Genomic DNA, 18,826 nt, shown 5'->3' on the forward strand with positions numbered 1-18,826 from the left:
CTTTCATTTTCCCCTTCTTGAAAATAGGGGGTTTATTTCCCTTTTTCCAGTTGTTGGAAACTTCACCTTACTGCCATGATTTTTCAAATATGATGGACAGTGGCTTAGCAACTTCATCTGCCAGCTCTCTCAGGACCCTGCTGAGTTTCACTGCTTATGAAATGGCACTCAAATGACTTTGAGTTATCAGATGACAGTGCACTGACATTGTTAAATACTTTGAGCTCCTTCATAGAAAATGGTCTGAAATACAAAGTACTCTTACCATTTTTGTCATATGCTACCTTCAAAGAGGTACCCCTAACAGTTATGTTTAAATATCACATTTATATATCAAAAAATCTTCTTAGAATAGATATTTTCATTTGTGAGGTACGTTTTAAAATTAAAATGTACTTTTCCTATTTGTCAAGCTATGACACTTTTATAAGCTGTCAATCAAGATAAAATAAACTCACTATCCTTGTGTTGTATGTAAGATAACAGGCTTTGATCAAGAAGATAAAGATATGTCAAACATTATCATCAAGACTAACCCATTCAGACTCTTATCAATCTGATATTTTGATATCTTCTGACTAAATTGCAAAGATTTAACTCCTTTTAGTTTTAAATCTAAATAAAACTCCTTCTAACTGTTAAATATATCCATTCCTTCCATATATCTCTGTGCAGAAAACAGCAAAGTAAATTTTATCTTGTCTTAATTAATGGGTTACTTTTAGTTAGCTTGGAATATGTTTAAAAAAAAAAATAAATTGTGCAATTAACATAAAAGGATTGTACTGAATTCACATAATGTTGGTTTTATTCTTATCTTTTGGGAAAAAAAATCATAATGTACCATATGAAATTACTTGCTCTTTATTTTTTCCTAGATTATATATGAATCCTAAATGAAGGCCTGTTCTTTGCCTATTGCCTAAGAAAGAAGATGAATTACTGAAAAGAAGAAGAATTTTGCATGATGATCTTTTCAACTGTCATATATTTAATGGACATATCTTTGCATTTCTTCACAATGAGTTCCTGTAGATCCTACATGAAAAACTATAAAAACTATTTCAAAATCCATAGAACTGAAGAAGACATTATCCTTCTAATTGTTGCATGACATTATGAACTATCTAAAATAATTTTTAACCATTTATATTTTTTATACTTTTTATAATTTTATTTATAAAAATATAGTATATAAATGCATTTTAAGTCATCTAACCCCCCAACATTTTAAATACATAATGTGTTGTGCTGAAAAAAATAAAGCATAATAGCTCTTCTTTAATAATGGTGAATAGCATTGTTTGGGGATAATTTAGAAACAAACCCCTGCTCTGATTGAGTAAGCTAAATAAATATGAGTTTAATGAAACTCCTGGGAGGTTCCACTGAAAACTCTTGAGCTGAAATTGTCTATAAAAGATTCTGAAACCTCATTTAATGCTCATTAAGTCCATAGCAACGAATTTGGCCCTGAGACTGCCTAATAAGAATGCTCAGGCCTCAAAATAGGCTGGAAACACCCTGAGATCATTCTTGCTATAACATTACAATTCATTACCTGAATTCTTTATTCAGATAATTTCTTAAAACTCTTGTTTCAAAGTTCTTTTTATTTTAAAACATTGTCCCACTGTAAAAGAAATAGGCTATATTTGCGTCTGTATAACAATTCTAAATAAGTCTTCATATCCGTTGTGATCCTGTTCTACTCACTCCCAAAACTCAGAAAGGTTTGTCTTAGCCATTATTTTCCTTCAAGCCTGTTTTATTTGAAGTCTGTTATAAAGTAAGTCAACATAATAATTTAACAAAACTCAGTAACAAAGTCAACACACTAATGCATGTTACAGCATCATACCTTTCTTTGAAAGCATACAATATATTTATAATATGAGAATAACTATTCCTACTTTGACTTTCCGTGTTATTTACAGAAGAACAAAACATACATATCAAGCCCTATAAACTTGTCACATGCTTAGAAGTTATTATGAATGGAAGGCAGTGTAAAAATATAACCGTAATAGAATAATTCAGTATTTAAAATCTTATATATAGTTAGACTACAATGGGTGAGATTGTAGAACTTCTCACTTTCTAATATGTTCTAATTCTCAGTTTAAGCTTGTCTACGAAAAGTTTTGTTATGAGAATCAAATGGGATTTTCTCCATAGAATGTCTAGTGTAGTTTCTAACTCCTATAAATGTCAAAAGATTCCCATGAATAGCACATAACAAAGTGAGTATTTGCTAAAGTTCTGTGTACTGGTGGTCTACCCCAGGTGACCAACAGCTATTCTGACCTACTGCTCCCCAAACTGCTATTTTAAGGGGCTTTTCTGAGTGAAAAATTACCAGGAAAATTAAAATTGCATTTTCTAGCTCTTTTTTTTTTTTTTCCTAGTGCGTTAATTCCTTGTTTCTTGTATATGCTTAAGTCCAGATTTATAAATGTTCTTGATGTTTCTCCCTGTCTCTATATGGCTTCCATTGTGAATACTCTTTTCCCTTGACTGGCCTCTAGAGAAATGGTTTTATTTGTTGCTGACCCCCAAACAGTATTCATAAAGAAATTCTTAAAGTAAGAACATTTTAAGGAATTTTCTTTTTACGGATTCTTTTCTTTCCCATGTTACTTTTTGAATTGTACACATGAGCATATTGTGCTTAATGAACTCGATTCTGAAAACAATTAGTAATGAAACTGTTGTAAATGAGTACTCATTCCTGTTTCAGCTCTATGTTACAAATGATTTTTGTAGGATAATAGTTTCATAATTAGCTTTTGCCAATATCTATAGTTGACCACTTTTTATTTCTCAGGCACTAATGAATAAGATCAGTTACAAAGAGGGAAAAGTTGCTATGAAATCGAAACTTGAGAGTGTTTTGGCACTTTTGACAGTTGCTGCTGAAAAGTGTAAACCCAAATGGACTCTACTTCAGACACTAAAATGCAGCAGACAAAACTATTATTTCATCCCCTGTGGACCACTGTCTCTGTTCACTCTTACTTTTATGTCATCATGTTGGTTTGACACCTATAATAGGTTTAATAGGTTTTTCTCTGATGTTATTATTGGCTAATGATTCTGCTTTTCTCTGGGGATGGCAAAAATGAGAAGTCACACTGTTCTCCTGTTTTATGTAGCCCTACAGGGACGTCCTTAACCATAGTACTCTATGGGAGTGTGTCATCTTAAATCAATAGATAGCAAGTTAGCCTTTAACATTTGGATTGCCTGTTCCAGTTTTATAAATCAGGCTAGCAATTATAAGACTATCCCTGATGATCCAGTAGTTCAATATTTATCTTAATTCATATATATTACACTTTTAGTGTTTAAATAGAACTAAAACAATGAGTGATTTATAAAACATTATCAATGTCCTTTATGAAACAATTTATGTTTTCTAATAGAACAGTTGCCACATGATGATAATAACAGCGTTTCTGTGAGATTTTTCACTGAATCAACAGTTTTAACTATATCTGACTCATCATGTCAATCTTTAGGCTTTACCTTTCCAAAATCATACGCAGGAACAATAGAGTGACAAGAAGTTTTACATTTCAGAAAAGTACAATCTTAGGAAAAAGATAAAAACATTACTACAAGATGAATTATTGCCAAACTTGCTACTTTTAGTCAACAGTAAAATGTACATGTTTTTACAAGCTCTTCAACAATCTTGATTTTAATTTATTTTCAGTTAAAGATCAAGGGATAACAAGTATAATTAACTTCACGGACTTTGAGCAAAAGAAAAGCCGTCTTAGACTTTCTATGCACTTGATCTTCACTCCAAACTCTGTTCACCTTGCTTTAAATAATCCTTCATTTTCTTGGAATGTGTTCATTTTAGCAAACAGAGAAGAAACAAGCAAACCAAACAAAACCAAACCAAAACAAAAAAAAACCAAACCAATAAACAAAAACAACACACAAAACAACTTATTATGAAATCTTGGGAAATATATTTTGGTCTACAATAGATGGGGTTCCCGTCAAGAATTGAACTGTTATCCTATAGTTACTTAATTCCTTTGGGTCTATTCCTTCATCAAAGAGAATTCTAGCTGTTCTCTGAGAAGGATGCCATAAATTAAATATAACATAAATACAGATTAGCTATAAATTAAAAAAAATAACATTGCCAGAGCTATTCACTGTTGTTAAAAATAAACTTCTTGTTTTCAAATTTAGAGCTTTAGTTACCCTAATTTGTGAAAGCCGTAGTAAAAATAACTCCTGATTTTCAGAAAAACTGGGGCCATTTCATCCTTATGTTGGTATTATCTGAAAAATAGCTGGGAAAGGAAAAATCTACTCCAGACACTTCTAGATTTAGTAAATATTAGGAAGTAATAGCAAACATTTGTTTAACGGAATAAATCAGTTCAAATGTGTTTCAGTTCAACAACTTTTTCAATAAATAAAAACATATGTATAAATTTTCCCTTAAAGAAGTAAGCACACACCGGGTAATTTAATCTGAACTTTCTAGTTCATCAGAGTGAGAAAGTTCAGATGGGAAGGTGCACAAGGAAAAATATGACAGTATGACAGCCCATCAGAGTTAGCTTTTTGTAGATTTTGTACAGACAAAGTATTTATGGTGTTTCTGTCCATTTCATGGGTGATGTGGGTGACAATGTTGAGATAGTTGGAGTATTACATACCCACTGAAATACTAAAGTTTATAGAAAACTGTACATAATGATGTTTACCATAAATGCCTTTCTATGTTACTTGTAGATTTCACATTCCTGCCTCTTTTTCAAAGCCACTTCTTCCTTTCAATAATTTTATTTCCCATCTGTGCATCTGAACAATTTATGCTATCATGCATTTCTTTTGTATTCTAGGTTTTTTCTAGCTCCTCTTGTCTACTCCTTCTGGATTTACTAGCATGTTTTCCAGTCAAGAGTGGGCCAGCTGGTACCAGAAATACTGGAAAAAAAAAAAAAATGTGTTTCCTATATACATAGAATCATAGAATAGTTAGGGCTGGAAAGGACCTTAAGATCATCTAGTTCCAACCCCACTGCCATGAGCAGGGACACCTCACACTAAATCATGCCACCCAAGGCACTGTCCAACCTGGCCTTGAAAACCGTGAGGGATGGAGCATTCACAACTTCTCTAGGCAACCCATTCCAGTGCCTCACCAGCCTCACAGTAAACACCTTCTTATATCCAATCTACACTTCCACTCTTTAAGTTTTAACCCATTACCCGTTGTCCTATCACTACAGTCCCTAATGAAGAGTCTCTCCCCAGCATCCCTATAGGCCCCCTTCACATACTGGAAGGCTGCTATGAGGTCTCCATGCAGCCTTCTCTTCTCCAGGCTGAACAGCCCCAATTTTCTCAGCCTATCTTCATAGGGGAGGTGCTCCAGTCCCCTGATCATCCTCGTGGCCCTCCTCTGGACTTGTTCCAACAGCTCCATGTCTTTTTACGTTGAGGACAGCAGAGCTGTATATAGTACTGCAGGTGAGGTCACGAGAGCAAAGTAGAGGTGCAGGATCATCTCCTTCGACCTACTGGTCATGCTCCTTTTGATGCAGCCCAGGTTACGGTTGGCTTTCTGTGCTGCAAGCACACACTGTAAGCTCATGTTCATTTTCTCATTGACCAGCAACCCCAAGTCCTTCTCCGCAGGGCTGCTCTGAATCTCTTCTCTGCCCAACCTGTAGCTGTGCCTGGGATTACTCTGACCCAGTTGTAGGACCTTGCACTTGGTATGGTTAAACTTCATGAGGTTGGCATCAGCCCACCTCACAAGCGTGTCAAGGTCCCTCTGGATGGCATTCCTTCCCTCCAGCGTATCAACCGAACCACACACCTTGGTGTCATTGGCAAACATGATGAGGGCACACTCAATCCCACTGTCCATGTCAGCGACAAAGATGTTGAACAAGACCGGTCCCAACACCAACCGTGAGGGACACCACTCGTTACTGGTCTCCAGCTGGACATTGAGCCATTGATTGCATGCGGCCATCCAGCCAGTTCTTTATCCACCGAGTGGTCCATCCATCAAATTGATGTCTCTCCAATTTAGAGGCAAGGATGTCGTGTGGGACAGTGTCGAATGCTTTGCACAAGTCCAGGTAGATGACATCAGCTGCTCTACCCCTGTCCATCAGTTCCATTGCCCCATCATAGAAGGCCACCAAATTGGTCAGGCAGGATTTCCCCTTAGTGAAGCCATGCTGGCTGTCACCAAGCACCTTGTTGATTTTCATGTGCCTTACCACGCCTTCCAGGAGAATCTGCTCCAAGATTTTGCCAGGCACACAGGTGAGACTGACTGGTCTGTAATTCCCTGGATCATCCATTTTCCCCTTCTTGAAAATGGGGGTTATATTTCCCTTTTTCCAGTTATTGGGAACTTCACCTGACTGCCATGATTTCTCAAATATGATGGCCAGTGGCTTAGCAACTTCATTTGCCAGCTCCTTCAGGACCTGCAGATGGATTTCATCAGGTCCCATGGACTTGTGTACGTTCAGGTTCTTAAGATGGTCTCGAACCAGATCTTCTCCTACAGTGGGCCTAGGGTCTTCGTTCTCACAGTCCTGCGTCTGCTTTCCAAGATTTGGATGGTGTGGTCAGAGCCTTTGCCAGTGAAGACCGAGGCAAAGAAGTCATTAAGATCCTCAGCCTTCTCCAAATCCAGGGTAGCCAGTTCTTCCGATAGCTTCCGGAGGGGGCCTACATTGTCCCTAGTCTGTCTTTTATTCGCTATGTACCTGCAGAATCCCTTCCTATTATCCTTAATATCCCTAGCCAATTTTAATTCTAACTGGGCCTTAGCTTTCCGAACCTCATCCCTACCTTCCCGCACAACATCCCTGTATTCTTCCCAGGCTGCCTGTCCTTGCTTCCACCTTTTATAAACCTCTTTTTTACCTCAAAGTTTCCTCAGGAGCTCCTTTTCCATCCAAGCAGGTCTCCTGGCCCTCCTCCTGTACTTCCTTGTAGTTGGGATGCAACACTCCAGAGCTTGCAGTAGGTGATCCTTGAGTATCAAGCAAGAGTCTTGGGCCCTCCTGCCCTCTAGGGCTATATCCCATGGAACCTCACTAAGCAGGTTCCTGAAGAGGCCAAAGAGTGCTGACTTGAAGTCCAGGGCAGTGAGCTTCCTCCACGCTCTTCTCACTGTCCTTAGGATCTTGAATTCCACCATCTCATGATCTCTGCATCCAAGGCTGCCCTGGAGCATCACATTTCCCGCCAGCCCTTCCCTGTTGGCGAGCACGAGGTCAAGCATGGCACCTCTCCTTGTCGACTCCTCTGTTACTTGCAGAAAGAAGTGGTCTTCCACAGAATTGAGGAACCTTGTGAATTGCTTGTGCCGGCCTGTACCGTTCTTCCAACAGATGTCAGGGTGGTTGAAGTCACCCATGAGGACAAGGGCCTGCGAGCATGAGGCTTTTCCTATCGGTCTGTAGAGTGCTTCATCCACGGAGTCCTCTTGATCAGGAGATCTGTAACAGATCCCCACTGTAATGCCTCCCATAGCTGTTTTCCCTTTAACCCTGACCCACAAACTCTCTGTTGACTGCTCACCTGTCCCCAGACAGAGTTCCATACTCTCCAGCCTATCCCTAATATAAATAGCAGCTCCCCCTCCTTGTCTGCTGGGCCTGTCTTTTCTAAAGAGCCTGCAACCTTCCATTGCAACACTCCAGTCATAGGAGCCATCCCACCATGTTTCTGTGGTACCTCTCATATCATATCCCTGTAGACATGCACACATCTCAAATTTTTCTTGTTTATTCCCCATACTATGGGCATTTGTACAGAGGCATCTGAGCTGATGTGGAAATTATTTTTTTTCCAGAGACCACAGCCATGGAAACTGCTAGGGGGAATAAGAAACAGATACAAGAGAAATCAAGCAATGGTGAAATTTTGTATGGTCAGGTATCTTTCAAAGTGTAGACATTTCTGAAGTGTCAGTACTTTATTGAATTGTACCAGAACTGTATCAGAAAACTATGATATCTTGCACAAGAGCTTGAGAGGGACACCTGAAGCTAAAAGCCTACTTCTGACTGTACAATGTACAAGAAAATTAGGTGCCTAAATTAGGAAGATGAGCCAAACTAACCTTTAGCTTCTGTGAATTTTAATGTAATTACACTGAGTGTCCATTTTTACATTTAAGCCATGCTCCTTATTGAAGATTATTCGATTTCTTTTCTGTAGCTCTTTGAAGAAGAGCAAATCTTACATGAAGTCTTAAATGAACTTGAATGAGACAACAAATACACACTGACCTGTAGTGGTCCAGTTTCTTTCACCTTTTGTAAGTATCAGATAACATTTTGAATAAGGGAAGATTTGCTAAGGAGGAACGTAAGGAGTCTTAAGTGAACACCGGAATAAACAGCTTTCTGTTGTTTTGGGGGGTTTGTTTTGTGTTTTTTTTACTACATCTTTTTGTTGAGCTGTACTAATATCCCAGTTTGGGATGTTCCAAAAATAGATGTAAAAAAAAAATATATCAAAAAGCCCTCAAAAAGGGTACAATGTCAGCTGATGATTTTTCAGCCCCCAAATACTTGACATTCTAGAGTGGATTTCTAAGGTAGTGTAATAGCAAGTGTGGTGCCACACTATTTTCTACTTGGTTTTAAAATGGGCCTTTGCTATTTCTATGTCCCTGTCCTACACCTTCCTCTGAAGCATCTGGTAATGAGTCTTGCTTCCGACTTAATACACACAGCTGTGATGACTTCTGTGTTTCTATCATTATCTGCATTTCCATCAGAGTCCCAGTGGCGTTTGTGGGATGTTTGCTTCTGAGTTCTTTGTGAGTCTTTACTGTGTCCATTCAAGACTGATTCAGTTTAACATTTAGGGTCATGTTTTCAAGCCTCCCAGAACAAAAATGAATTGTTTGCTCTCACTTTATTTTTGCAAGTCTTCCCAATGAACAGCTAAAGTAATAGATGAGAAACTTGGTATCGTGATTTAAACCCAGCTGGTAACTCAGTACCACACAGCAGTTTGTTCATCCTCTCTTCCACTCCTCTCCCACCCCGGGCAGGATGGGGGTGCGAATCAAAAGAATGTAAACACAACTGGTTGAGATAAAAAGAGTTTAATAAAATAAAGTACAATATAATAGTGCTAGTAATAATAATAACAACAAAGGAAATAACAGAGAATATAAAACTAAAAGGGGAAGTAAAAACAAACAATAAACAAGTGATGCACAATACAATTTCTCACCACCCACTGCCCGATACCCAGCCTGGCCCAAGCAATGATCAGTCCCTTCCAGGTGACTCCCCCCAGTTTATATACTGAACATGACATGCTGTGGTATGGAATACCCATTTGGCTAATATGGATCAGGGGTCTTAACTCTGTTCCCTTCTGGCTTCTTGTGCCCCTCTTTACTGGTAGAGCATGAGAACCTGAAAAGTCCTTGATCAGGGTAAGTGCTACTTAGCAACAACTAAAACATCGGTGTGTTATCAGCATTGTTCTCAGACTGAAGCCAAAACACAGCACGGCACTAGCTACAAGGAAAAAAATTAACTGTATCCCTGCTGAAATCAGGAAAGTATCCACCCATTTTTCTGTATCACTTACGTCATGCCAGGTGTCACACTTCCCACCATCACATCTCCTGTCTTTTGATGTATAAATATATATACACACAGAGATATCCTTCCCTTAGTCTATGCACCATCCATAGAAAAGTTTGCTGCATTCATTCAATCCCCTACCTGGGGCTCCATCTTTCAGAACAGTCTCTCAGGCCAGGAAAGATGGATGGATGGATGGGTGGATGGTGTGTGGTGTTGGATTGTTGCATGCTGAAGCCAGCTCCGATTCTATCACCACTGGACAGTGTATCACACTTATACACTGTCCAGCTGTATCAAAGTTAATTCTTCAGTAATGTGGCGACCAAAAGGGAGTCAGGTTCAGATTCTCAAATCCAGAGCAGTGGAGACGGGTGCCACAAGGCATCTAGCACAATGATGGGTGCATAGCTGCCCTGTAAGTGGTAATATTCAATGTTATACAGCATCATACAATTTAATTCATTGACTACTTTCACTCAAAATCAAATCTCCTTGAGGTACATACCAGACTTCCCCGTCCTCCTGTGTCACCCACCAATCGCACCCAGGCCTCTGAATAAAAGCAATTCCATGAGTGGTTTTGCCTTTGCCTGAGGCAGGAATAACCCAGACTGTTTTCCCCAGCAAATTCTTTAGGTACACTACAGGAACTTTTTCCCCTTCTGCAGCATGTAAAAGTTCCAGCTGGGCTGGGCCAGCCCTGTTGGCAGATCCCCACAAGTGTTGACCAACCAGGTGGCTTTTGGTAAATGCATATCCCAGTGTTTGAAAGTTCCACCACGCATTGCTCTCAGTGTAGTTTTTAACAGCCCATTGTACCGTTCGATTTTCCCAGAGGCTGGTGCATGGTGGGGGATGTGCTATACCCATTCAATGCCATGCTCTTTGGCCCAAATGTCTGTAAGGCTGTTCTGGAAATGAGACCCATTGTCTGACTCAGTTCCCTCTGGGGTGCCGTGTCACCACAAAATCTGTTTCTCAAGGTCCAGGATAGTGTTCGGGGCAGTGGCGTGAGGCGCAGCGTATGTTTCCAGCCATCCAGTGGTTGCTTCCACCATGGTAAGCGCATGGCACTTGCCTTGAAGGGTTTGTGATTTGCCCTGAGCATACCTATGTCAGGCTTTTCTGATTCATCTGTTATAAAGAAGGTGGAGAAATAGATACGTCCTTCTGACCTGCAAAATCAAGACACAAATTCTAGAAATGTTGCAGAAAAAAACAAAAACCCTGAGAGCATTCTGGTCATAAAATTGGTTTTCTGAGTCAAATTATATTCAGGTTCTGTTTTGCCACACTAAACCTTGAGCAGGTCTCATCCTAAAAACAACTCCATTAACCTGTCCTGTAGTAAGCACCTTTCAGAAAATCATTCCAGATTCTTTCTTTGCTGGTGCTAATGTATGCAGTTTGTTTTATACCTCATATTTTGCTCAGTTTTCAACTTACTTATTTCCATTTATTATCATTCCAATCTAGGTACTTAAATACAGATAGAATTCAGGTGAACTGAAATTAAATCCACCAGCTTTTTGCAGGTTTACATTCATAAAAGTTCCTGAAGGAAATCAAGAGCAAATTTGCTGGTGAATGGGAGTTGGAAAAGAGCTAAGAGAGTTGTTTCAACTGCTTCCCCCTTTATTCCTGACCAGAATATTTCATATTATCTGGCAGAAATGCTCTGGGTTGTTATATACCCTAAAGGTAGTCTCTTAACCTTTATGGAAGCCAGAAGGGTCATGAAAGAAATGCTAAGGAAGATTCACAGTATTCTAAAGTGGATGCTAGACTCCTAAATTATGCCCCTGAGGAAAAAAAAAATAAAATAATCCAAATGCTCAAAATTCATAAGACCATCAAACCACTTTTTTACTAGTTCCAGTAATGTGCATTAGTTTGACTATAGTGTAATCCATTTTGAATATATGAAAGTTCAATATTCATGTTCTTAATATGCATAATCATAGAATGAGATCTCAGATATGCACGTAACGAGAAAAAGGAAAAATTGCTACACAGAATGGCTTAGTCTCCCCCTGGTTATATAGCTGATACAGCCATCCATCACTGAGAAGAACTCAGTCATAAATTTGAATTGAATGGAAAAAGTGACTGTTTGGTCTACCTGCCAGCTCCTGAGCAGAGTTTTGCTTTCTTCCATTTGGTAGTGATTCACTGCTTTCTTTTAGCACGCCAGAACTAGGCTAAAAATAGACTAGGAAAAAGGGCTTCAGCCATCTTAAAAAGCACAAGTGATATGCAAGCTGACCTCTCGACTACACATGTTACAGCTATAGGCAACACAAATGGTGCCAGGTGGGGATTACACAGGGCCGAGCAACATCTGCTTCACTATCACAAGTGTAAATGATAGTTCCTCATGTTATGCCATAAACAGCCTGAGGTAAAAAAGACAGGTAGAGTTCCTGTCACAAATTAAACTGTTGCCATCTGAACATAAGAGTAACTTAAATAGAATAAAAAGCTTTATAAAATATTACCCAAGGAGATAAAAGGTAAATAATGAAATTTATTTATGGACTAGAGCCAGAAATGAAAGCAAAATGAAATAAAAGAGAATATGCCTTTTTCCTATGATGAATGAAAAGTGCTGATATATAACCTGCTTCCAGAGCTAGGTGCTAGATTTTCTAAGATGCAATTTTTTAATTTTTTTTTTTTCCAGCTTGATTTACGCACAGACAAAGCAATACAGGCACAAAGTACGTACCTTGGACATAACCCATAGCTCTCAAACTGGATCCCAAAGGTTTCCATGGTCACATCTTTTTTTTTTGTTTGTTCTTACTTTAAGATATTAATAAGGTGATCAATAATTGCAGCTATTCAGACTAAATGTAACTTTATGAAGAAAGCAACATGAAATGCTTAATACTAAGTTTCTCCTTAATGCCTCAAAAAATGCCAAAATGAATGTAAGCTCCATGGAGCGCTTAGATTTTGGATAGCCACCCTACATCATAGAGTAAGCTACTTTCTCTGGACTAAACTGTCAGTTACTTGCCAGACATTTGTTTTTTCTTGTACATAGATTAGTTGCCTGAATCACTCTCATCTATTTAGAGAGAGTAGGGAAGCTGAAACATCTAAATGGAAATGCAAGCTGTACAAGGACTAAATATTTTGATTGGATTGAATTGAATTAAGTTATTCAGTTCAAATTTCTTTCAGTTTCAAGAATCTTAATATCTTCAATTCCAACAGTATTTCCCTTCCCAATGATGACCAGCTGAGATGTGCTTACAATGTAAGGAAGACATATATATCAATTATTATTGCATTCTATATGCGTTATTCTACTATAAAATATGTAGAACAATGACATAGAATGTGCCCTAGAAAACAGTGCTGTGTTATCAAAACCTTCCCTACTTACCAACCTCCCACTAGACCAGGTTGCTCAAAGCCCCATCCAACACTGCTGGGATGGGGCAGCCACAGCTTCTCTGGGCCACCTGTTCCAGTGTCTCAGCATCCTTACAGTAAAGAACTTCTTCCAAATGTCTAATCTAAATCTCCCCTCTTTCTGTTTAAAGCCATTACCCCTTGTCTTGTCACTACCTGCCCTTGTAAAAAGGCCCTCTCCAAATTTCTTGTATGTCCCTTTAGGCACTGGAAGGTGCTCTAAGGTCTCCCCTGAGCCTTCTCTTCTCCAGGCTGAACAGTTCTCTCACCCTGTCTTCATAGAGCTCCAGACCTCTGATCACCTTTCTGGCTTCCTCTTGACTCTCTTGAGCAGGTCCACGTCTTTCTTTTGTTGGGAGCCCCAGAGCTGGGTACAGTACTTCTGGTGGGGTCTCACAAGAGCAGATGGAGAGAATCACCTCCCTCTACCTAGTCACGCTTTCTTCAACACAGCCCAGCATTTCTAGGCTGTACATGTACATTGCAGGCTTCATTTTCTTCCCAGCATGTGCTTCTGCTTGGGATTGCCCTGATGCTATACCAACAGCTCTAAGTAGTTCCAAAAAATCCTACCTTTAATAAATTATTTTTAAGGTCAGGCATCAAGCATCTGAATCACTTAGACCATTTTGGAAAATGGTTCTTTTTATTTGGCATAATAATAAAATGCCTAAGATTTTTGTGAGTCTTTCTGTTCCTAAGAACATTTATAAAAAAATCTGCATGTGAAATATATAGATTATTCAATTATTTATTTAGGATTATAGCAAATATGGTTTTAGAGAGATCTTAAAATTTTGAGGTTTAAAAATTCATTGTGTCTCACCATATATTTTTAATGTCTTTCTAAAAAGAAAAAAATGCACTTGTTTTTAAGCTTATCTTGTTCTGCCCTTAAAATATTACACTGGAAAACCTGACCTAAATATTCTTTATGTGCTTTTAAGATAACAATGAATTCAAAGAGCACATCTCTTGCTTTCTGAATGAGAAGAAGCAGTTGAAAAGTTAATTCCTTAAAGAATAACCTTTTGTATATAATAGCTTTTTACTAAAACAATCCAAGCTGGACCTCACATTTTAACACACAGTATTAAAAAAAAGAAATATTTTTGTCAACATTGCTGAGATTGAAATATAAAAAAATATTGCAGAACTTGTGAATGAAGACATAATTTATGCCAACATTATAGGTAAACAGTAGCTTTTAAATATAAAAAAATATTTCAGAACTTGTGAATGAAGACATAATTTATGCCAACATTATAGGTAAACAGTAGCTTTGAGCTAAAAAGTAACATAGGAATGGTTGTACTCAAGTCAAAGAGGAGTCCAATGCAAATGCAGGAACCAGAAAATATAGAGAAAATATGAAATTTAGGGTCTGATGATCTTTTGGTAGGAGGGGCACAGGTCAGGGGCTTTCCAGGTAGAATTAAACATAAGATTGAATTAGTTATATTGCGAGATAATTCCAAAGGACAAAGAAATAAAAAGACAAAACAACTAAAGAAGAAAATAAATTAAAAAATGAAACAAAGCATGATGCCCACTATACTTTCTCTATTCTAATCTACAAGTACATACAGTGAAATAAATGAAAAGTGAATGTAGAAGTAATCTTTCTTGAAGCCATTTATGCTGGAGACCACTAATGAGTGGTGTCCCTCAGGGATCAGTGTTGGGATCGATCCTGTTCAACATCTTTGTTGGTGACATGGACAGTAGAATGGAGTGTGCCCTCAGCAAGTTTGCCAATGACACCAAGGTGTGTGGTTCGGTTGATACGCTGGAGGGAAGGAATGACATCCAGAGAGACATTGACATGCTTGTGAAGTGGGCTGATGCCAGCCTCATGAAGTTTAACCATGCCAAGTGCAAGCTCCTACACCTGGGTCAGAGTAATCCCAGAAACAGCTACAGGTTGGGCAGAGAAGAGATTCAGAGCAGCCCTGTGGAGAAAGACTTGGGGTTGCTGGTCAATGAGAAAATGAACATGAGCTGGCAGTGTGCGCTTGCAGCACAGAAAGCCAACCGTATCCTGGGCTGCATCAAAAGGAGCGTGACCAGTAGGTCGAAGGAGATGATCCTGCACCTCTACTTTGCTCTCGTGACCTCACCTGCAGTACTATATACAGCTCAGCTGTCCTCAACATAAAAAAACATGGAGCTGTTGGAACAAGTCCAGAGGAGGGCCACGAGGATGATCAGGGGACTGGAGCACCTCCCGTATGAAGACAGGCTGAGAAAATTGGGGCTGTTCAGCCTGGAGAAGAGAAGGCTGCATGGAGACCTCATAGCAGCCTTCCAGTATGTGAAGGGGGCCTATAGGGATGCTGGGGAGGGACTCTTCATTAGGGACTGTAGTGATAGGACAAGGGGTAACAGGTTAAAACTTAAACAGTGGAAGTTTAGATTGGATATAAGGAGGAAGTTCTTTCCTGTTAGAGTGGTGAGGCACTGGAGTGGGTTGCCCAGGGAAGTTGTGAATGCTCCATCCCTGGCAGTGTTCAAGGCCAGGTTGGACAGTGCCTTGGTTTAGTGTGAGGTGTCCCTGCCCATGACAGGGGCATTTTTACTAGGTGATCTTAAGGTCCTTTCCAACCCTAACTATTCTATGATTCTATGATTCTGCAGCATTGATAGAATCTAAAATATGTCAGTTCAGCAAAACACAGGCGCTGCGAAAATTATGTCATTAGCAATATAAAAAATAACTTTTTTTTATGCAAAGGTGCAGGATCATCTCCTTCGACCTACTGGTCATGCTCCTTTTGATGCAGCCCAGGATACGGTTAGCTTTCTGTGCTGCAAGCACACACTGTAAGCTCATGTTCATTTTCTCATTGACCAGCAACCCCAAGTCCTTCTCCACAGGGCTGCTCTGAATCTCTTCTCTGCCCAACCTGTAGCTGTGCCTGGGATTACTCTGACCCAGTTGTAGGACCTTGCACTTGGTATGGTTAAACTTCATGAGGTTGGCATCAGCCCACCTCACAAGCGTGTCAAGGTCCCTCTGGATGGCATTCCTTCCCTCCAGCGTATCAACCGAACCACACACCTTGGTGTCATTGGCAAACATGATGAGGGCACACTCAATCCCACTGTCCATGTCAGCAACAAAGATGTTGAACAAGACCGGTCCCAACACCAACCGTGAGGGACACCACTCGTTACTGGTCTCCAGCTGGACATTGAGCCATTGACCTCAACTCTTTGTGTGCGGCCATCCAGCCAGTTCTTTATCCACCGAGTGGTCCGTCTATCAAATTGATGTCTCTCCAATTTAGAGACAAGGATGTCGTGTGGGACAGTGTCGAACGCTTTGCACAAGTCCAGGTAGATGACATCAGCTGCTCTACCCCTGTCCATCAGTTCCATTGCCCCATCATAGAAGGCCACCAAATTGGTCAGGCAGGATTTCCCCTTAGTGAAGCCATGCTGGCTGTCACCAAGCACCTTGTTGATTTTCATGTGCCTTACCACGCCTTCCAGGAGAATCTGCTCCAAGATTTTGCCAGGCACACAGGTGAGACTGACTGGTCTGTAATTTCCTGGGTCATCCATTTTCCCCTTCTTGAAAATGGGGGTTATATTTCCCTTTTTCCAGTTATTGGGAACTTCACCTGACTGCCGTGATTTCTCAAATATGATGGCCAGTGGCTTAGCGACTTCATTTGCCAGCTCCTTCAGGACCTGCAGATGGATTTCATCAGGTCCCATGGACTTGTGTACGTTCAGGTTCTTAAGATGGTCTCGAACCAGATCTTCTCCTACAGTGGGCCTAGGGTCTTCGTTCTCACAGTCCTGCGTCTGCTTTCCAAGATTTGGATGGTGTGGTCAGAGCCTTTGCCAGTGAAGACCGAGGCAAAGAAGTCATTAAGATCCTCAGCCTTCTCCAAATCCAGGGTAGCCAGTTCTTCCGATAGCTTCCGGAGGGGGCCTACATTGTCCCTAGTCTGTCTTTTATTCGCTATGTACCTGCAGAATCCCTTCCTATTATCCTTAATATCCCTAGCCAATTTTAATTCTAGCTGGGCCTTAGCTTTCCGAACCTCATCCCTACCTTCCCGCACAACATCCCTGTATTCTTCCCAGGCTGCCTGTCCTTGCTTCCACCTTTTATAAACCTCTTTTTTACCTCAAAGTTTCCTCAGGAGCTCCTTTTCCATCCAAGCAGGTCTCCTGGCCCTCCTCCTGTACTTCCTTGTAGTTGGGATGCAACACTCCAGAGCTTGCAGCAGGTGATCCTTGAGTATCAAGCAAGAGTCTTGGGCCCCCCTGCCCTCTAGGGCTATATCCCATGGAACCTCACTAAACAGGTTCCTGAAGAGGCCAAAGAGTGCTGACTTGAAGTCCAGGGCAGTGAGCTTCCTCCACGCTCTTCTCACTGTCCTGAGGATCTTGAATTCCACCATCTCATGATCTCTGCATCCAAGACTGCCCTGGAGCATCACATTTCCCGCCAGCCCTTCCCTGTTGGTGAGCACGAGGTCAAGCATGGCACCTCTCCTTGTCGACTCCTCCGTTACTTGCAGAAAGAAGTGGTCTTCCACAGAATTGAGGAACCTTGTGAATTGCTTGTGCCGGCCTGTACCGTTCTTCCAACAGATGTCAGGGTGGTTGAAGTCACCCATGAGGACAAGGGCCTGCGAGCATGAGGCTTTTCCTATCGGTCTGTAGAGTGCTTCATCCACGGAGTCCTCTTTATCAGGAGACCTGTAACAGATCCCCACTGTAATGCCTCCCATAGCTGTTTTCCCTTTAACCCTGACCCACAAACTCTCTGTTGACTGCTCACCTGTCCCCAGACAGAGTTCCATACTCTCCAGCCTATCCCTAATATAAATAGCAGCTCCCCCTCCTTGTCTGCTGGGCCTGTCTTTTCTAAAGAGCCTGCAACCTTCCATTGCAACACTCCAGTCATAGGAGCCATCCCACCATGTTTCTGTGGTACCTCTCATATCATATCCCTGTAGACATGCACACATCTCAAATTCTTCTTGTTTATTCCCCATACTATGGGCATTTGTACAGAGGCATCTGAGCTGATGTGGAAATTATTTTTTCTCCAGAGACCACAGCCATGGAAACTGCTAGGGGGAATAAGAAACAGATACAAGAGAAATCAAGCAATGGTGAAATTTTGTATGGTCAGGTATCTTTCAAAGTGTAGACATTTCTGAAGTGTCAGTACTTTATTGAATTGTACCAGAACTGTATCAGAAAACTATGATATCTTGCACAAGAGCTTGAGAGGGACACCTGAAGCTAAAAGCCTACTTCTGACTGTACAATGTACAAGAAAATTAGGTGCCTAAATTAGGAAGATGAGCCAAACTAACCTTTAGCTTCTGTGAATTTTAATGTCATTACACTGAGTGTCCATTTTTACATTTAAGCCATGCTCCTTATTGAAGATTATTCGATTTCTTTTCTGTAGCTCTTTGAAGAAGAGCAAATCTTACATGAAGTCTTAAATGAACTTGAATGAGACAACAAATACACACTGACCTGTAGTGGTCCAGTTTCTTTCACTTTTTGTAAGTATCAGATAACATTTTGAATAAGGGAAGATTTGCTAAGGAGGAATGTAAGGAGTCTTAAGTGAACACCGGAATAAACAGCTTTCTGTTGTTTTGGGGGGTTTGTTTTGTTTTTTGGTTTTTTTTACTACATTTTTTTGTTGAGCCGTACTAATATCCCAGTTTGGGATGTTCCAAAAATAGATGTAAAAAAAAAAATATATCAAAAAGCCCTCAAAAAGGGTACAATGACAG

This window comes from Pezoporus wallicus, unplaced genomic scaffold, assembly GCF_028554395.1.
Source record: "Pezoporus wallicus isolate ANWC-B61680 ecotype Strahan unplaced genomic scaffold, APGP_CSIRO_Pwel_v1 contig_2997, whole genome shotgun sequence".
Taxonomy (NCBI): domain Eukaryota; kingdom Metazoa; phylum Chordata; class Aves; order Psittaciformes; family Psittacidae; genus Pezoporus; species Pezoporus wallicus.